This window comes from Chlamydotis macqueenii, chromosome 6 (genome assembly GCF_036417535.1).
Source record: "Chlamydotis macqueenii isolate bChlMac1 chromosome 6, bChlMac1.mat, whole genome shotgun sequence".
Lineage (NCBI taxonomy): Eukaryota > Metazoa > Chordata > Aves > Otidiformes > Otididae > Chlamydotis > Chlamydotis macqueenii.
The window spans coordinates 31,164,667-31,186,875 of NC_141561.1; the positions used below are offsets into that span (position 1 = coordinate 31,164,667).

At 41.5% G+C, this 22,209-nt stretch overlaps 1 protein-coding gene across 1 annotated transcript in view; it reads right to left on the reverse strand.

Moving 5' to 3' along the window:
- PLCL1 (phospholipase C like 1 (inactive)) overlaps window positions 1-22,209 on the reverse strand; it is a 202,119-nt gene that overhangs the window by 44,077 nt on the left and 135,833 nt on the right. The gene's annotated exons all lie outside the window — the stretch shown is intronic.

The window sequence follows — 22,209 nt, forward strand, 5'->3', positions numbered from 1 at the left end:
ACGGCTCTCATGGCTGCTCTTGTGGGAGCCCTACGTACCCCTCTGCTCAGCCCTAAGCTACTTCACACTCTCTTGTCTCCCCACTTCCTCTGAAAAGTCGTCTGGTCGTTTCCTTGTACTGGGACCACAAAGCTCTGTGAGAAAAGGGACAATTAGGCAAGAAACTCTAAGCCTTTTTCTTTAGGGCATATATTTTAACTTCTCTTGAGAAAACATTTAACCAGCCGCTTGTGACTGTCTTTTCAGTATCAACTACCTACTTGCTGCTAAATGTAAATCCAGCTGCCTGCAAAGCTTTCTGTAATTTTAGTGCTGCAACTAAATTTAAATATTTTCCTATGTATTATCTATTCAAAACATTTCACAATAATTATAAATTGTAAATCTTTTTTTCTCTGCATGATTTCCATCTACTCCATTAATATATAAACTATCCATCAGCTACCAAAAATATTTTTAAAACATCATTCTAGGTTGTAATTAATAGTGAAACACTTAAAATTGCTTTCCCTCCTATTTCCCTAGCCACTAGCAATACTTTCCCAGTTCTCTGCCTTCTGCTGTTGAAGGGACTTTTGCTCCCTGGATTTTGAGTAGAAGAGGCATCCCAAGGTGAGGAAATGTTGACGCCGCACACAGCCCTCCACCACGCTGCCATGAGATGTGCACCAGAGTCCAACTTCCCGAGAGCCCCTGGGGACCTGCTCTGAGACACCAAATCCCCTGACTCCCAAACCTTGGGAGGCTGGACTACCCTTCCCCATACCAGGACCTGGTTCCCTGCAGCTCCCATTTATCCTGCTGTATTATTCACCCTTCCTCAAGTCATACTCCCCTGCAAAACCCCTGCTCTGGCAGTGCCCTCCATCCACCCCTCTCTGTCCTGCTGCTGCTCTACGCTGCCTGTGCCTGAGCAGGACTCTGTGTAGCTCTCCCAGCCACAGAGCATCAGTCTCAGTGTTTGTACAAACATCTCTGCTCATTGTCTGCACATCCGTATAGATACTTCCAGCAAATCAGTCAGTATAAATGTTTCTACAAAATTGTTGTTGTCATTTGCTCACTTCATTCAATAACATCCAAATTATTTCCAAAACCCCAGCCTCCCAATAACTGGATTTAAAGGCATGGGATCTGCTGGGAACAAAATCAAAACCTCTAAACTCCTCATGGTAAAGTTTTCTCATTAAACTGATACAGCAACTTCTACTGACAAGAATTACTCTAGCCATTTATTGTAGTACTTATTAGGAGAATTGGTCTTAAAAAAAAAAAAAAAAAAGGAAGAAAGTCAATGAAGTGAGTGCCTTGGGTCAATTACTTTTTTAATTACACTTTTCCACTAAAATGTTCCTGCATTAACATACTGTGTTTTGATACACAGCTATGGCCAGAGATGGTCATTCAAGCAATAGATGCTAATTAATATAAATGAATGCAGCCGATTACCAGCAGAGTCCGTCCTTTCTTACTTCTTTAGGTTTATGGGAGCAATATTTAGATTTAAGACTGATGATTAATTAAGATTCTTTTTCTTATATAGGAAGATGTATTAATGGTCTTTGACTCTGTAGTGATTAATTCCTTGAAGGAGAGTGGTTCCTCAGGGCCAGACCTGGAAAACTCATCAGAGCAGCATAACTGATTTAGCTACAGGTCTGCCATTTTATATTTGCTAGAGAGGTGGGAATGGTTATGTAACTAATTTCTTTCTGCAGAAAAATAAAAGCCATTTATTTTTAGTTCCAAGATATCTATGCTTTTTGAAATAAGCCAGGGAATTAATCAGCTATTTTTCAGGTATTAAGGTGGGGAAAAAAAAAAAACAAACAAACGACAAATAACAAACCCACAACCTAATTGGCCTTGTTGCTTTTTAACATTCAGAGTTAACCTTTCAGGGATTCGGAGGGAATTAGGTTATCCTCTGTGTCCTCTTTCCTTGCTTTTATTTGTGATGGTTACTTTTGTACTTTGTGGTATATAGGGAACATCAGAATTGTACAACAGCAGTTCTTCATCTCTGAGTAGGATTTCCCCATATCTTTTAATCAATTGAATAAAAATCAAGTCTAATCCACCGGTTAATTGCTTAAAATTAACCAGATTTTAGTATTATTGACATTGATAGGATTATTTTAACTGATAGTAACAATCCCCCCAATCTACTGTTAAATGCACACAAACTCTGCAAAACTGCAGTTGCTAACTGAGCTTATTACTGCATCAGCTGTTCCCTTCTTGGTCTTTACAGAATAGGAACATACTCAGTCTTTCAAAGTGAGAGCTGCTCATTTAGATTTAATGAGACCATTTTCATTCATAATTATCAAGAAGGTATTTATTCTAGTGTTGCAAAAACTCAACATGTGTTTTGTAAGCTCAAATGCTGTCTTAGCCTGACAAGCCCAGCACGGGCCTTTGCTCTGCCACAGTCACATTGCTTGAGCAAGTGTCTCCAGATCCTGACACCAGGGTTAGTCAAGCCACACACCTTCAGGTCCAAGGGATCATACTGGAGAGCAGATGCAAGCAGTGTCCTCCCTCCAGGATGGAGGATGACATTTGACAGAAAATCTGCATCAGTGTGAAAATAAGCAACTAACTTACAGCTTTTTCCACCAAAGATAACCTAGCTCTATACAAAACACTGTTACTGGAAACAAATAAAACCATTTTGCATGCAATATACACATACAAAAGAAAAACCCTACTTACATGGGAAAACTGGATCAAGGTAGAGACTTAAAGACAACAGCTAAACTAAAATTAGGAACCTAAGTCCATAGGCTCAGCTGAAATAACACTTCTTTCCAAGTGACTTAAACTGCGTTTTCCTTTTGTTCTTTGGCACTCCTGTAAGGTGACCTAACTGGCTGACTCCATCCCCTGCTCCTGAGCCTGCATAATATCCATCATGCAAAAATACCTCAAGACCACTTCAACATGTGCTTAGCTTTCAGCGGACACACAGTTGCTCTGAAATCAGTTAACACTTTGGAGACAGATCTGAGTGCTGGCCTGACTGCATTCTAACATCACAAACAACTGTTTTCTGAAGGTTTCTAATGGAGGGATTCAGAGTTCCAGTCTAAGCACGCTCCCAAAATAGGAAAAGCTCTCCTGTTGAACACATCATCCTCGTCAGAGGGACTGGATATGTAAACAGCAGGATCAGTAAGCCATCAGCAGTTGTGGGAAAACTCCACCCCATCCACCCTGACCTTTGACCACTCAATCTTCTGCTGTTTAAATCAAAAAGCTAATAGAAATAAATATGTGAGATTAAAAAAATATGAATAAACATGCTCTCCACCTCATCCCACCCCCTTTATCAAAACTATAGGACATAAATTGTTGAGCTGAAGAAACAGGGCAGTAATAAAATCTGTATAGTAACCCTGCAGATGAAGTCAAGCTCCTGAATTATTATTTGTCTGACATTAAGCTACCTGAAGGGTCTCTAAAGCATTGACAGCCATCCAGGATTCTGCTAAGGAGGAGAAGGGCAAAAAGCATCACTTATACTAAGGCACCAAAAGCCCAAAAGGAGCTGCAGGGCTTCCGTGAAAGTATGTGAAATTCAGTAATAATGCTAAGAGCTAAACTTGTTAAGTGCAGTTAAGAGCCATTCCCCCAAAAACCAATTCACATTTTCACCAGCGAGCATCACCGCTGCTAAAAGAGAAGCTTTATTCTGGTCTTTGCCATTTCCCATGAACCTAGCACTAAGAAATCAATAACAGACAGCTTAGTCTGTCTTCACAAATAGATTGTGATAAATGGTGCATCCTAAAAGCTATCCACTCTGGAAAGTCCAGATGAGCCACTTAATCGGCCAAGTGATTACCTGATTTACTTTTTTTTTTTTCCAGGAGAAATTAATTATCTCTACAGGGTGAAGTTTTTTGGGATGCTTCTAGATATTTCCGTTATACACAGACAGAATCTCAGTCCCTGAAAATCTCAAAGCTTTACAGTACCCATGGTTGGAAAATGTACCTTTAAACATTAAATAAAGAAGTCAGTGAGTCACTAGCAGCACTCAAAGCACGACGTGCTAGTGTAATTTTCCTATAACAAAGTAAGTCAGAGTAGGGAAGTTTTATATAAACTACCCAAGAGAACATAGAAGGCCAACACTGGGGCCAGGGCTGCAACCAGATTTCATGCGCGTGTGAGGCTTAGTCCATCTGGTCAGAGACGTGACTTAAAGCCTGAACCCACAGTGTTAGTATGTGATTACTACATGTAGCAATGATCATTGGACACCAGTATTCATTACTAGGACAAATAGATTTCTTCTTTGAATCTCAGTCATGCTCTGGTCACCCTCAGAGCGCATCCCAGGATTGCCCATTTTGCAGATTTTATCGGTTCTCCTCACAGCTTCCACTATCACAAGAAATTAATGAGCTGAACTTCCTCCAATCTTTCTTGGCAAGGCCTGTAGGATGCAACTATCAGATATCCACTATGACGACTCACAAGACAACAACGATAAGGTTACCTACTCAAAATTCATCCATGCTGACAGCTCACGGCACAAAGCAGCTACCTCTGCACAGGGCCTGAACAGCCAAACCACCTCTTCCCTGGCACAGGCAGCCATGGGGATGCCTCCAGTTGCACTTGGGCTAACCGTACAGCTCAACAGATTGCGAGAGCAGATGTTAATGCTGTGGGATTGATCTCGGTAGCCTCTTCAAGGCAAAATTCCTGCTAATTCAGGGATCTGAGCACATGTGGAATAAAGACCGGATCCAAAGTTTAACACATGGACTCTTAAAAGCTGAGATACACACGTAATGGAATAAACAGAAAATTTAAGGCAGACCAAAAACACAACATGGACAGATACATGAGAAATAGCTTCAGAACACACTGTCCAACAATTTTCCAAATACCAAAATGGTCACTCCGGCATGTCTGCAAATCCAGCTAGTTGTCTCTAACCAACACTAACTCGAGCTCAAGCTCCATGCAGAAGCCTAAGCACTATCATCATTCACAAGAAAGCAATGACTAAGGGATCTCAGGCACAGGGGAAAAGAAAAGTGTCACGGGGAACAGTAACATCAGTGTTTACAGTGGGCTTTTCTCAACTCCCCAGGGTTACCCAGGCATCAGGTATGGGTAGTGGACTCTCACCAAGAGCTGTAATAATGACTGTACGCTCAGCTTCTCATCAAAACGGGAGGAAATGTTACCCCCCAAAAGGGGCACCTCAACGGCAGGAAAACAGAGTGAAGACAATAGCTTAACTATTCTGGGATGCTGAATAGTCCCCACTGGAGAAGTTCAACAGGAGACAAGATTACAATGGCTTGTCTGCTTCCTTCTTTCCCTCCCTTGCTAAAATTCCCTTTCAAATACTGGACCATAGGCTGGAGAGAAGAGAGAAGAATGTCTGGAGGAGATCTTTGAGAAACATCTGAACCAAAATTATTTGCTGTTCAAGGAATGCTTTGTTGTGTTTGCTTTTTTTATCTTCTTTTCTTTCTTAAAACACTAGGATTGCCAAATTTATTCAATTTTACCTCGAAGAAGATTTACTTTTGCTATTTAAATAACAAATGAGAGCAAAAGAAAAGCGACAGCACGTAAAGACTCCACCTGGAAACACTTTTTGGAAATGAAATCCATGCAATACAAGAAGGGATTTATTTCTGGCATGGTATGACACTGAAGTTACTACTTCAACTTGTTTTAATAATTAGGGCCTTGAAGCCAAAGTCAAGCTTCCAAAAGCACAAGAACATGAATAACCATTCAATGACTGTAATGAGGCTACAACTTCATGGCTCCTTCTGCCATAATTGTTCCTGAAGTTCTCTTTACACTTCACCATCCAACTGGTTTCCACAAGGACATCCCTTAAATAAAGGTGCAAATGGCTATCACTTGATGCATTAAGCAGTGAGAAATTAATTCTTGTATGACACTTCATTACATACACACGATGCCTCCATATGACCCAATGGAATAATCCTATCTGACGCAGATTTTCCATGGGTCCTCTTCATTCTCCTTGTGGAACAAAACCTTTGCTTATGACACCCCAAGTACCAGATCTGCTTCAGCTGGGAGGAGGCTTTTTGTTTGGAAGGGGCTAACACAGCCTGCTGAACATCATGTCTCCAACCACTGCCACTCCCAAGTGCTGTTATTTCCAAGTACTTGGGTTGCTCGCAGGCTGTAATGCTTATGAGTCCCTGAGGGCACCTTCAACATGGACTGAATTTATCCCCATGCTCTAAGGGAATATGAACCTGAGAAAGACAAAAAGACACTTTGTGTCTTCAACTTGAAGCAGTAGCAGCAAGCCCTGGGAAAATGAGATCTCGGCTGCAGCATTCCCAGGAGACCTCCATCCTACAAACCCTTGTTCTTTTACAGAGTCTCCTCTGAATGCGTCTGAGGCAAAAATTACAAGACGCATCTGCTTAAAACAGCTAACTCTATAGCAATCACAGGCCTGCCTTACAGAGCTCCTCCCTGCACGTAAAGCAGACCCCAGCTCCTATCAACCCCATCTGCAGATAAGTGAGCTGTACTCAGCAGTCTGTGCCAGAGTCCAATAGATCAGCGCTGTCTCTGACCAGGGAGGAGAGATGAGTAACCAAACCAGGGGTCCTTATTAAGTACCCTTTTTGAGTATTTGAGCTGATCACCACTCTTACTAGATGGCACAGCAAAATAGAGCCTCTCCGCGCCTTAAACCCAATCTAGAGACAAGCCACCACCAAGAGTAACTAGTGGAGTTTAGGCAACATGACCCTCCCCCATTTATATATACTTAAAACTTCTGGATTGATTTCAGGTTTACAGAGGTGACTGCAGCAATGAGGCCTTGTACTAACTGAAACTTGGATCACGGTAGAAAGAGCTACAACTGAAGAGAATGGCCAGATACCTCACAGAAGGGACAGAGTGGAAGCCATGCTTCTGGCCACTGCTGAGGCCATCTGATTTAACAAGGTGCACCGAGAGGGAGCCCTGCTCTGAGGTGTATTTGTAAAACTGAGTAAGGGGATGTTCCCTAATGCTTAGTGATACTTTTTCTGTCGACAGATTCGTGGGGCTGCATTGCAAGGAATGTGAATCCCATTCATTCGTGCACCTGGGTAACCTAAACCAGCAGCTGGATTATTCTTTCTACAGGTATAATAAACACTGCATTTCAAAATACACAGCCCTTGCATTTAAAAAATAAACATCCACTCTTCATACAGACATGGAGCCAAAGCATTACAAATGCACAGGGCATGTAAGCAGCCTGAACCTGCAACAGAAACAATGAAGATCCAAGATCAAGAGTGGGCAAACACCAAAGCATCTTCCCAACAGCTCAGAGCGCCATGACCAGGAGGACTCAAAAATATTGCTGTCAAACACTCTGCAGGCTCACGGAAAGTTACAGCATTACCCTGACATAAGGGTTGCTGTGGCCCCAGGGAACAGGAAAACGAGCACTGCAATATCTGCAGATCTCAGCACAGCGCTAATGTTCATCTCTTTTGCTAGTCAGAGAAATGTCAGTTCTGCAGTGATCACAGAGGACACTACCACAGTGTCCTTTCAAAGCACAGAAACCAGAACAACTTCCCACTGTCCCAAGTTGAAACAAGATTTAGAAGCTACTCTGTACGTTATCATGGGTAGGTGCAGTCACACCTACACCTGCCAGCTAACACAGAGATACCTGACCCAGCTTCAAGGTCCTCACCCGTGGTCCTGCCAGCAGGGAAGCCAGAACTTACTGTGCGTGCTGCCATGGCCACCCCCCATCATAGTGCCCAAGTCCTGGTGGGACTGCACAGACCGCGATCCTGGGAGCCCCTGGTTGCAGACACACGCAGAATAAACTGTGGCAGTAACCCTTGCTATCCACAAGACTCAAAGAGTGCTAGCAGTCAAAACAGAAAGAACCTGCAGGGCTTGAAGCCTTTGAAACTAGAGAAGATGAGCTTTTTACTTCCATGTTACCTGGGCACTTGAGAGAACAGCGTCACACACTACATCTTGTGATGTAAAAATCCAAATGTGAACACAACACACTATGCTCAACACCTTCCCGCAGGCTGTCAATTGCAATGATTTTGTTTACTTCTGCATCTCTTCAAAACAGCACATTTTGAAGAAATTAGTTATTCAGATATGGACATCAAATCACAGAAAGACCTTTTTTACATCCCTTGTTCAGAGGGAAAAAAAAACCCAACCAACCAACTAAAATTAAGGACTTTCACTGAGAGTGAATTGCAAGAATCTGACCTAGTTGAAATTGAAAGATTTTTTTTTTTTTTTTAAGTTTATTTTAAAGAGATCTCCATTGCATCTGTGGGAAGTCTTCCTTAAAACATGACACAAGAGGATGACTTGTAGGTAAATAATCTAGACTTCCTTCAATCAATCCATGGAAAACACTACCTGAGCCAGACAAGCCAGAAAGGTGGTTATCCTGGTTAAAAATGTCTCTTAAACAGGAAAGAAAAAACAGCTACAAGAAAGCAATACATTGCAAACTGAAAATAAGAGAAGTTGTTGGTGTGGCTTATAAAGTAAAATAAGAAAAATTAAGAAATTAATAAAGGAAGAAAACAAAGGAGGATACAGCAACCAGAGGAGTTGATACAAGCAGGAGAAGGGTTTGGGGGCAGGTGGCAATTATAGCAGAGAAGGTCCAGGGAGTTCATTTGAAAAATATTAGCAAGAGGCAGAATCCCACCAGCAGTCTATCACTGAGCAGGAGCACTGGTGGTGTTAGTAGTACAAAAGGTACATTATCCACTAAATGACAGTAAGAGAACTCCAGTAATAACTCAGAAGAAAAAGTCAAATGAGTTTTAAAAGACTTGGCTAAACAAAAACTTGCCCAACTGATACTCCCCCTCATTACACCTGTGAATGCTGGATTTGCAACGTATCTGAGTGGATATTTTTCATTGTCAAAGTAATGGAAGAACTGAAAAAGATTTGATTAAAAAAAAGAATAAAAACATGATTAGCATTAACTATTTCCAACATTATGGAAAACAGAGCTTGTCAGACTAACCTGTTATCTCTTTTATAAGATAAGAAGTTTGGTTGATACATGTAATAAAGTAATTGCAATACACTTAGACTCTGTCATATATTATGGTTTCTGCAATGCATTTGACTTGGTACTGAATGACATTTTGATTAAGAAGATACAGCAATAAAAAGAAACTCAGAAGACATTAAACGGATCGAACATGAGATAAATGATTTTCTCAAATGCAACAGTAAATGTGAAATACTCATCACATAGATATGCTTCAAATGGGATCCTGCAGGGACCTGTTCTAGGCCAATGCTACTTATTGTTTTTAGAGTGACCTGGAAGAAAGCATAAAATCAATATACATGGAGTCTGGAGATGATACAAAGCCAAGATTTGATCAGCTAGGAATAACAAAGAATATGGCTCAGTGATGAGAAGTCAAAACACTGCTTGACAAGCAAGGCATAAACAAAGAAACCCATGTTCCCATAAGGACCAAAATGTGAGGTCATAAATCTAGAAACATAAGGGGCAGGCCTTATTTACAGGATTGTGATCCAGGAAACGGTAATTCTGGAAAAAATCTCCACTTCGTCATCACAGATGATCAGCACAGAATGTAACAAGATGATTGCAATGGTACACGTATATATATATATGTAAAAAGATAATATCTGCTAGGGATAGAGAAGTTCTAATATCTTTGTATTTGTCCATCATATGATATCCTCCGCTTAGAAATTACCTGAAAACTGGAAAGAGTTCACAAAAGCCACAAGAATCAGGAAGATTTTGGAAAACATGTGTGAGTAAAAGATTTCAGATTCTTTTAGTTCAATACACATACTGTCTGGTCACAAGAAATTGCAGAAGCCCAAATTAATGTGAGGAATAACTTTAAAGGATGCTTCTTATGTCCTAAAATAAAGGCATATCTGGGCATTCTATTCAAAATGTAATGGTTCCAACTTAGTAGTTTAATTAAAGAGCGAATAAATTTATTTTAAGAAGTCCTTCAAATTAAGTTACCTTATTGACCCTGTAGAAACTCAAGATGTAGACTGACACTGTCACAGATTATAGATGATTACATAAAGATCAGTAGTGTCATGGGATACATCCTTTCAATATCTAGAAGTTGACACACTTGAAGGAAAACCTAGACTTAAAAAAAACCTACAAAACCAAAACCCCAAAAAAACCCCCCACTTTAAAAGCCAAAGTGAGGGTAGCTGATGAAGGTCACAACTCCCAAGGACAGCAGAAGAGTCTCCTCACTGAAAAGGCATTCATCAGCACCAAATGGATGCACTCCTTCCAAATGGATGTCTCATGAGATCAAACGTGATTTCGTTTAAGTCATATATATATATATATATATATATATAATGGAGAGCAGACCAGATTTCAGTGGTGTCTTCTGGCCTGGTTATTTAGGTACAGGCTCAAAAATTTGATCCTGTATTTTTCCAGAGAAAACCATAGAACGTGACTATGCTGTCTTGTGTCATGGCACTGGAGATTATGAGGCACTGGTGGTCCAAAATAGGATGACCAATTTAATTTCATTCTGAATCTTACAACAATCCTCCAGGAATAAAATGTGTAATCCAATAAGCCACCCAAATCTCCATAGTCTAATCACATTATTTTAAGCCCTTTTTAATCAACTTAAATTATTTCTTCATTAATCACATTTATGCTGATTCAGATAAACCCCAATCCTTAAATTTAGCAATTAAGTTCCAAAAATCAATTGAAAAAGGTAATAAAACTGTTTTGGTAGGAATATTTTTTAAAATTCTGATTGTCACTCATAATTGAACTATTAAATAGGTTGAGACAGAATACATAAAGCCAAATATGAACTATGTTGACAAGCTAACAGTATTGTTTTAGCTGGTCTGTAACGCCCTTGGGAGTGAAATTTTGCCTCAAGTCTAAAGGCCCCAGTTTTCTGTGAGAGAGAAAAGCAGCTTTCAGCATACCCGACAAATGCATTAGCTCCTTCAAGGAAATCGTTCATCAATTCAGGAGAGCGTCCTCGAGGCGAGGTGTAGGAGTTTGTACAGCTGGTGTGCAGGCTCTCCATGGGGGTACACGCACCACCTCCATGGGAACCCGGCAGACAGATCCCTGCGGCAGCCCCAGCGCTCCCCAGCTCGCCTGGCGAGGGTGTGTGCGTGGTCCACCTCCCCGCGCTTGTGGCACACCCATGGACTTGGGTTGTCCTGTTTGTGCTTTACTATCCCTTGTCAACAAGCTTCATCACAAAACCAGGCTTAGGGAAAACTTTCCAATTCCTCCTCTACAGAGCATACACATGGGTATCGAGGCATGTTTGCAGGTGTACACACACTCCAAAGTTTCTGAAGTATTTTATTCCCATCTACAGTATTTTAGCTTTACAATTACATGCACAGTGCATACAATACAGTGACCTTCAACATTCTCAGGCTGAAAAGCTAGGTTGTAGGTATAAATATGCCTGCTGACACAAGAGCAGACTGTGTCAAGCCATGAAACATGCTGCTCCGCTGGTAAAGGAGCTGACAGGGCTAACACCAACATACAAGTGCAACAATTATTTAAATGGTCTGCCTAGTGACAGCATAACACGCTAAACATCTCCCTTGAAAACAAAATACAGATTTCCCCATTAATACAAAGGAAAAAAGTACTCAAGAGACATCTGTGGTAGCCTCATTAAATCGTATTATGTAAACCTAATCAGTAGGCATATTCCAAATTTTTACCAATGCAGACACTGAATGTTTGCATTACTCATCAAAATCAGGAGTAAATTATGCAGGTCACAAGCGCTTTGATAAGCTTTCACAGCAAACTGCAGCATCACAAACATGCAATTTATTTAAAGAATAACTGATCTGCTATGGTGATGTACTACAGTTTTTATCACATTTCTTCAAAACTATCCACCTTCAAAGGCAGAGCTCTCCCCTACTTCCCAGAGCTCAAGTCTTCGGGAGAGAAAAGTTGGTCATTCGGCTTTTTTTAATGAATATAGGACTGCAATTGTAATGTAATTTTATTCTAGTCATACATTTTGCTAAATAATTACAATTCCTTTTTCTCACAAGTAAATTAGCTACATGCCTGAATATTATGGTCCCTTGGGTTTCACACAGCACATGCATTTTTATGGTTTAAGTATATCATCAACCTGGCATAATTGCTTCCATCCAGCTAATATTTAAACATTATGAATTAGTGGCAATAGGGGTATTAAAAAAAATAATCTAACCACAGTACAATTATACTGTAACTGCAACATAACTTATGAGAAAAAAAAAATAACACCTCAAATCACCAATAGTTCTGCATACTTGCAATGTTTAGCAAATGTTGAGCATGAATAAAAATGTTGGGTTTGCAACCAGAAAAGTGGGAACCCCCTGGCTTCTAGATCTGCTCATGAGCCCAAGAAGACCCCTTAGGAAACACAATCTGCTCTGGATTTGGACTCACAATTAAGACTCAAAAATGCGTCTGAAGCACAAATCTCAGCACCTTCGAGACAAGGCAGTCTCTGCAAGGGTCCCCATCCTTCCCCTTGCCTGGGAGTGATACGCAGGGCAGAAAACAGGGCATCTAGCAGCAGCGATGGGAGCAGGTGGGCCAGTGGTTTTGAGAGGCTTTTTGTTTTGGGAAGTCCAAGTTTTGTATCTGCCTTTTGAAGATGGAAAGCCACAGGCCCCATTGCTTCCCTTATCGTCTTGCACGGTTGCCATTCACACCAAGAGGCATGGTCCCCAGAGCAATTCAGGAAGGATTCAGGAAGGACCTTGAGGACATCTGCTAAATACTAGCAATGTTTAGTTTTGCAAGCGTGCACAAACAGTGGGGGCCGCGTGGTGTAAATGAGCTATGGCTCAAAAGCTGGGACAAAAATCTGTGACTCGTAATTATGCTGCAGAGAATTAAGCAGAAGCCATGCGTGCCAAGCAAACACGACATGTTCTACATTCCTTCAGAGTCGCAACAAGGATGGAAGCTATTGACAAGAAGTATAAAAACCCAAAGGAAAGAGATTCTCAGGAAAATGCTACTAACCACTAGGAACCACTTTTCCATGGACAAAAATCAGCTCAGAACTCACAGTCCATTCAGTGGGCCTTTTAAAATAGATCATGATTTGCAACAACCGTGATATAGCAGTTGCTCATGTTTAGCTTTAATCTTACAAACACTTATACACACATTTAGTCCCCACAGTCACACTGTTCGTTTGTTATTCAGCATAAAAGGTGTGCCTCTGCATTTTTGTTCATTGAGCATCTCCTCAAGTCCTTTTTAAACATCAGTGCTCTGGCTTTTCAAGACTTTTAGAGCTAATCCCTCCCACCAGGGAAACACAGATTCTAAGTTTATTAGTGTGGTTTTTATATAAGCAGATATGCTGAAAAGATAAAATTTAAGGAAAAGTCTTTTTCTTGCTCTAAAAGCATTAGCTTCCTCTTTTCTTCTTTCTTGCTATTTTTCATCAGTTCCTTTAGGCGGATGTACGAGAAACGAACACTGCCCAGCACATGGCTCCAAGGTAAAGGAAGGGTAAAAGAATACACCTCCATTGAGCTGCAGGACTTGCTAACTCCTCAGGAAAAAAAAAAAAAGAGAGACCTGGAGGTGGCAAGGAAGTGCCCTGGCAGGGAGCTGGCAGCAGCGAGTGTCCCACGCCCGGGGGAGCAGGGGACACGCACTCATTCTCAGGCTGGACCGCTCCAAATCCAGCAGACTTGGGAGAAGCCAACTTTTGAGCGTTTTACAGATGACAGCGTGCGGTTTTTTTTCTAGCTGGTGGCTGCAGGAAAATCATATTGCTGTAAATATGCCATTTTGCTATTTTTGTTAATGTGTCTGTCTCCTAATGGAAGATCAAAAAGGACAGTAATTAAAAAATTATATCGTTTTCAGAAAATTATAGAATTAATTTGCTTTGTCTGTCAGCTTTCAATTTCAGAGCTCTTAATGAAATTTCCAGTATTAACCCTAAAGCAAAGCTGTATGCAATGAAGGTCAGACATATTTTATATCTGTTTAATTATAATAATGAAGATTTCAGTAATGCATTTAAAAGAATTACAGTATAATCAGGGCTGTATCCAGAGAACTGCTTTGTTGTACCCAGGAGAATTTGTCTGTCTTAATTAAGTCTCCTCTCTCAGATGCAGAACATAGCGACTCTTTCATCTGAACTACCTTATGTAATTGCACAACAGCTCAATTTACTGCATACATCATCTTCCAGTGCAGTTTCTAACACTATTATCATGCTTCTTAAAGCAAAAATATAGAAAACATAGAAAAGAGTCTGGATGACATATTTGTATATACTGAATGGTATGCACACGCTTCAGTCTTGTAGTTCAGCAAGGAGGGCAGCAGGAAACATGAATACCCTAATGCTACTGTTCATCTGTATCGGATGAAGTTCTCTTAGTTCACACAAAGCAACTGTTCTTTACTTACCGGGATGTAATGAAAGCACAGTCTAGCCCACAGGAGCAATGTCTGAGGTTCGTGGAAATCTCACTCTTAATTATACCACATTTACAGGCTACATTCTTTTAAGGTATATTTGGAGTCAAGAATAAAGTATAAAACACTAGTAGCACCATATGATTTACAGGTAAATTAAAAAAAAAAAATCTATTAGAACTACCATAGACAGTAAACTTCGTAGCACATTAGTTTCAGTGGGTTTTGTTTCTGCTGTTTTCCGACCTTGAATCAATACTGAAACATATGTAAAATATTTTCCTCCTCCTGTCTACACATAAACAAAATGAATCGAAGTTTCTTTCCACGCAATGTTTTCAACTGGAATCATTATTAACTGAGAGATGAAAAATTATCAACTCTTTGTATGGAATAAAGTGGCAAACATTTTTACACTATGTACTTTGGAAAATAATACATTTCTAACTCATTTTCCAAAGCCAAGTAAACTATCTGTCAATGAGTTCTTCAGCTACTAGGTAAATTGAGGCATGTCAGATACTGCGTAATTGCTGAATGTTCTCTGTTGATCAAAGCACACTATTGTAGCTCAATAAACCAAAATAGAATTATTGCCCTCATGAAAAATGAATGCTTCAGCCTGTAACCATTTGCTGGTATCTGAAAGTGCAAACACTGCTCTAAGTGCTCCAAGCGGGGTGGGATCATTCAGTGAGTGCTGTGCATCACTGTACCAACATGGGCAGATTTCAGCTGTGCTGTTTCTGTGTTAAAAGGCTGGCACAACCCAACCTCAATCATCGGTTCCTTCCTAAACCCTGACAGAAAACATGATTTTATTCTATCAGTGACAACACGCCCCAGAATAAACTCACATGTAACATTAGAAAAGTGTATGAAACTACAAAAAATACACCATCCAGAAATTAGCCAGAATATAAAATTACAAAGGATAAATTTGGAAGGGTTCTAAATATAACCTGTGCTTTCAGGGTCAACACAGCTATCAGAAGTGGTAGAAGGGAAATAACTAAACCTGTGAAAAACCAAAGGGAAGAGCATTTTTAGAGTCTTCACTGAGCTGGGCTGTTACCTTCCAGGGTTTATAGCTTACTTGAGGTGGCACACCTTCACTCTGGGTACTTTAATGCTAAACTCGGAGAGTTTTCTCTTTCTCTGCTGCCTGAAAACACAGGGCTTGAAATTGAATTTTGAAATCCAAGCAGGAGAACATACAAGACTGGGTATGAAGAAGGTTTTCCTTGCATCCAATTGCAGAAAAGCTGAAGTACAGATGTCATATGTATTGTATACAGGGATACAGGTATGTATATATCAACCACTGAAGCAACTGATGCAACTCCAGAGTAACACTCACTTAGGCAGAAGTTCAGCTGCTTGGCTTTGCAGGAAGCACAGAGCTGATGACACGTCCCCAGCTCTTGCTGAGTCAATGGAATGCGTAAACACAGATCGACCGCATTCACTGAACCTTAAAAGATCTTTGCTGATCTCGGAGCTCACCCATCATTGTGCAGGAAGTGGAGGGCTGAGGAACCGTGAAGGCTGCTGACACGCTGCTATATTGAGCCACAAAACCACTCCTCTGTTTTCAGAGATTGCGCTAACTCTGTATCAAACCTACATGTTTCACGAATCACATCTTCATGACAGAATTATATCAGCACACAGTAAAAATAAGTCAAACAGTTGTCTTGTCAATACGCCACATTTCTTTGCAAGTGCAAAAAAGTCACTGCACACCATTCCTGAATGCTTTTTCAACTAGACTGCTTGACATATCTTCAGAAAAAGAGGCTATGTATCTGAAGATAATCCTTTTCATTTCTGCCCATAAACATGATCTGAGGGCAGGCATGAGAAATGGACTTGAAACCTCTTATCCTAAAGCATATCCTTTGTTCATAAGTTCCAGAATAATTAAGCAAGATGTAAAGACAGTTCAGTTTGGATACTACCAAATGTTGGTTTTGTACTTAAAAGTTTGAATGCAATTTTTGGTTTTTATTTGCATCTTCTTGTTCATGCAATACCAGAAAAGGTACACAGACATGTTCCATTACCTTCGCCATTTCCTTTTTATATGCTTCAACAGCAATGGCACCCAAAAAAAAAAAATTTCAGCAGGTTTGTGCAGAGTTGGTTCAATGCAAAAGCAAAAACAGGTTCACAAGCAGTCTTTATGCACAGCCTCACTAAGAAAATGACACGCTGCTCATAGTTTAAGCAGACTTTTCAGACACAGAAAATGTCTCAGTCTACAAGATGAGGGTGTTTACGCTACGGGGAAGAATGGGACTAAAAGGCCTGGAAAATCTTCTCACCTTCCTATTTAAGCCTGTGCACTGTTGCCTAACCAGAGAGACAGACAATGTTTGGCAAATAGATGCATTTTAAATACACATCCTGGACATGTTTATACTCCATTTGTGAATAACATAGGGAATTTGGAACAAAGCTGTGTTAAGTCCTGTGGCTTGAGTCAGAACACCTGGGTATGAGCACACGGGCACAAAGCTATGTAGTCACACACCACACACTGACACACCTAGGACAGAGCCATGAAGGGACTTCACCTTTCTAAGTGCATTCTGTGAAATTATTAAAAGTTTGGTACATTAGGAGACATTTCAAGAGCCATTTTCTCCCACACAAATACCTCCTTGAAGCCCAGAGAGCAATCACGTCTCGCCAGGATGATTATGCAGCATCCAGAAGGGGAAAGAGAGGCAGACCAAGAGAGGAAGAACTCCAGCAGAGAGAAACTGGGAAAATCAGCACAAAACTTCTCTCATTATAATTACTTCAGTAGAATAATGGCAGAATTATACAAAAGGAGCAACTAAAGCACCTTCCAGCATGCATTGCTACTGCTTGTATTAATCAGATAGAGCTGTTCTTGAAACCAATACATAACATTGACATTAGTTCAGTCTGCATGTATGATTTTAATTTGCTATCATTTTTCACACCAAACGATGTCAGATTTTAATTAAAATCTTTTAACTGAAAATTAAAATGTCAGCAGTGATGCACAGATGCTGCTGAACAGATTTATCTTCTCCCTAACATAAATAATAAAAAAAGAGGAAATACCTAAGAGCAAGAGTGCCAAGCGATACTCTCTTCAGCCAGCATCAGGAACTGAGCACCACTGAATTAAGTCCCAGGGTTGTATTTTCTTTCTAAACATACCTCTTGCTGCCAGTCACATGCTTGCAGGATCAGAGACTACCCAGCTAAACTCTATTATTCAAATAGCAAGGGAATGTAAAAGCCAATAGCTCTTAAACACAGTATACCGGTACAGCGTGTGCCCAATGCAGGACTTGAGAAACTCCAAACAGCTTTTTCCCTTATCAGAAAAAAGATTGGCCTCTTAGGAAAACCAGAGCCTTGAAGTCCACCGCTGGTACGTCACCCCACGCAGACACACACCGGTGCACGCTCCTCCGCCGCCACTTCCCCCCAGCCAAGGCACTGCAGCCCTGCATTTGGGTGGGACTCAAATGCAATGGTTGGAACCTACCTTCCACCTCTCCAAAAACATTCCTCAATGAGTTTCACTAGGAGAAGTGACAGTTGGGGAGCCATGCAGCACAATATCCATTTTGCAGAGCTGCTACTCTAATGAAACCAAACTCCACTTCTTGCAACTGCTAATTGCTTCAAACAAGCCAACATGGTCTGACACACCAGCAGTCATTTACCAACAGCTTCCAAGGGGTGTTCCCCAAGGTCCCTTTGGCCCTACTTCTACCATGAAACTCACAACTATTTTAAACAATCTACATCCAAGGTTTGCAGGAGCACTGGCATTAAGTGAGACCTGCAAGCTCTTTTCTCCAAAGCCACTGTTTCTGATGTTTCCAGAGGCTCTTCTGTTTGGTTCAAAGGAGTCAGAGTTACAAACTTTGTTCATCCACCTCAAACTAGCCATCAGCTTCACCCTGAATTTCTAAGCCAATGCATGGTTTGGCTGGCCCCATCATCATAGGTAACCAGGCCCTAGTAATGCTGCTGGACATTTGCAGGAACACCTTCCCCGATTCCACAAATAAAGCCCATTCCATGGCTTAACATCATCTTCTGGCTACAAATTAAATAAGAGAGACAATAAAATTTTGCATATTGCAATGTATTTTTACAGTGTATGGTGAGCCCTTAAGCAGAGTAGGAACATAAACAAAAATTAAGGCATGAGTCACAGAGAGCAAGTCAAAGGGAAAAAAAAAAAAAAAAAGGAAATAATATTGATACACAAAGGGGGAAAAGAAATTATAAACACAAAAGTCATGAACAGAGGCCCATGGAGAGATGGCTCTCAGACCTGGGCAGCATACCGCAGAAGTGGACAAGCTAAAGAGCTTTTGACACATGGCTCAGTCCAACTTTCCCTCCTCATTAAAAGAGCACCTGAAAAAGGAAACCTCTGCTCTCCAGGGAGCACATTGACTTCTCAACAAATGTTACTGAGAGTTGCAGTACTGACATCAATAAAAGGAGGGCAGTTTAATCACTAGAGCTAGTTTTGGGTTGCTACCGATATGATGAGGATCTGCTGCTCAAGCTGCTAATGGTTTGAGCCTAATTTTCTGACCATTTGCTTCTGTGTTCTCAGTGACTGCAGTTATCACCCTTTCCTCACTCCTGAAGCATCTAACATCACTGTACTTGTCAGGTGCTGGGAACAGAAAATTATTTCTCTGCAGTATTAAATAGGCTGGGGGTGGGGGGTGGGGGGAAGGATACTACTAATGAGCAGCTCCAGCACTGCTGTTTGTACAGGATATGACAGTTCCACAAGGCTGAATTACATTACATATTTGCACATGGCAATTTGCACTGTACAGGAAATACTCTTCTCCTTAACTGAGTCTCGCTGTTAAAACAGATCAGCCAGGAAAAAAAAAAGAAAAGACTAGAGGTCAGAATGGAAAAAAGCCAGCCTGATCTTTCCACCCGTCTGCAGAGCGCAGGCACTAACCTGCACTAACCCCTCCAGCCGGGGTGCCATGGTACACATCACGGAGCCGTGCACGGCAAAGATGCGGGATGCAGAAGGTGACCAGCAGTTCCCATCCTTGAGACCAAAGGCCAGACTGAACCAACCCCTCCAGTGGCAGCAGAGGCATGTGGCCCCAGAGGACCCCCAAAGGCAGAGACCTACCAAGGACAGCTGGGCAGCACAGCAAGACACAACATGTCACTGCTTCACCAGCAATGGCTCTGCCCCAACCTGCCAACTAACCCAAGCATTTTGTGCACGAATTTCTCCTACTGCTCATCCTTTGCAGACCCGATGCTAAGTGTTGGCCAGCAGCCAGCACAGAGGCAGCGGGCACAGCTTGGCTGGCCTGTGCTGAATGGCAAATGCCTGAGATGTCCAAGACACCTCATGCTTAAGCATGCACACAGTGATTCACAGCATCCATTTCAGTTGCCAAAACTATTTAATAAACCACTAGTAGACTTCAGGCTTGAAATTTCACAGGGATGTTTAGACTGAGAGCTCATACAGTGACAAACTTCTGGCTTTGAAAAAGACTGTTAAAACCTATCTTTGGTCGTTTACACATCCTCTCTTTTAGTGTGAGACCTGCCATCTGCCTACTGCAATTTGCCAGTTACGCTGCCGTATCACCAGCCACCGTGCTGCTGCCGCCGTGCTACTACAACGCAGACAAAAATCTCCCTTAGTGGTGTCACCCGCAAGCTGCTTTTGGACTGCTGCCTGAGGAGGATCGAGTGGCTTCGGGTTAGAGGCAGAGGGCAGGAGAACTTAGTCAGTTATACCCCAGGCAATGCCATACAGGTAGGCTTTTCCTCTCCAGGAGCAGCGAGGAGCATCAACAGCCCCAATGTCCAAGCAGGTAATCCCAGTGAGTTGACACCGCTCTGCTAGCACCACAGAGAGACTGCCCAGCATCGGCCCCTCCATCACTGTGACTGCATCCACCCCTGCATCTCCTCCCCCCTGCTTTTTGGACACAAGCAAGGCCCCTGAGAGCTAATAGACATGTCAGCCCTCCCACAGACCCATCACATCTGACCTCAGACACAGCCAAATTCTCCCTCCTTGCATAAGTGTGTCACCTGAAAGATCAAAATAACTCGCATCATTTCCAGCCCTGCCTCCCCCCTGCAGAAGCTGAGCTGGGGGAGCAGCACATGAAACAGCAGTGGCAGAGCGTTCAAACAGGGGGCTAACCCACCTGGCACGCTGTATGCTTGTGTCCCCTACTCCTTCCTCACCTGCCTGAACCCAAATGTTAACAGCAGACTGTTTAACAACTTCTGTTTAACAACAGAAGTAATTTGAATTAAATAGTAGTCCTTACTCATTCCAGCAACATTCCTGAGAACCAAACATTTGGATTAATTTTATTGAAAAGCCTCTAAACAAACACCCAGGCTCTGCTATAACACTGCTGCTCTTGACTCGCCTTAGTAATTCAGTTCCCACTGTGGGGGGCTATTTGTCTCATTCCCCTTGCAACACAAAAGCCATTTCTCCAGTCAAACCTCTACATTATAGATGGTTATTTTCTCTTTTATCATAAGCCCGGTAACAGTCTATTTCACATGGTGGCAAAGCGCACAGCTGAATGATGAAGGTGGCGGCAGAGAAGCGATCCTGCTTGCGCAAGGGACCTCTCCCAGGATTTAAAGCTGTTTGCAAAGCCCTGACTCCAGTGCCACGCTGGCCGTACATCACTGTGATTACACAGACTAGGTTATTCTCATTTACTGGAGAGAGAGATGTAGAGGCAGGAAATGGACCCAGCAATGATGTACTAATGTATACTCCTCTCCAGGAGCTCAGTGCCTCTAAATATGAAAATGTTAAAACCATGTTTTTGATAAGCATGACAAATAATGTAAAGTCATTACAATTTTATTAGAGGAAACATTTTCAAATGCATTGATTAAATTCAGAATAATGACTTGGACCTAAAGATACAAACCTCTAATCTCATCAGCACTAATGACCTCCTGAAATAGAAGGGAGGAAGTCAGCATCTTAAGGGCCGAGACAAAGACCACGCAGCACATGACACCAGCCCTTTATTGGCCATGCTGCAATGGATAAAACTGAGCGAGAAGACAAAGACTGTGGAGAGCGAAACCACAATCCACATGGTTAAACAGCTTCAGCTATCTGCTATTTTAATCACTATTTAAAATTACTTAGTTCTTGAGCTCCAACAAACATTGAGATACTTACTGTAATAAAAATGCAGCAAGTGTTATTCTGTGCATACTTACAACAAAGTATATGGAAAAATGAATGTGTTCAACCTGTAATTGTCTCCCCAATGCAAATGGCTTCTGTTCTGCACTTTCCAATGTGTAAGATACATGCAAACAGCCCACAGACCAAACTGCTAACTCTAAACAAATAACATGCAGCAAGGATCTAATTAAGGCAGCATTTACCTCCCCGCTCTGCCATACGCCATCACTCTTCTCTCACAAAAAGTCCCACTCCTCCCTGACATAAACACCAATCTTCCTCCACAGGCCTACTGAGAGAGGAAAACAAGGGAAGGTGTAGACTTTTAATTTCATTGCACATACAGCCTAAGGATTGATCCAATTGCTCTGTACCTCCCTGATGTTGACTGACAAAGAAAAATGATCATAACCGAGTGGGCGTAACCTGTATTTTGAGGTGC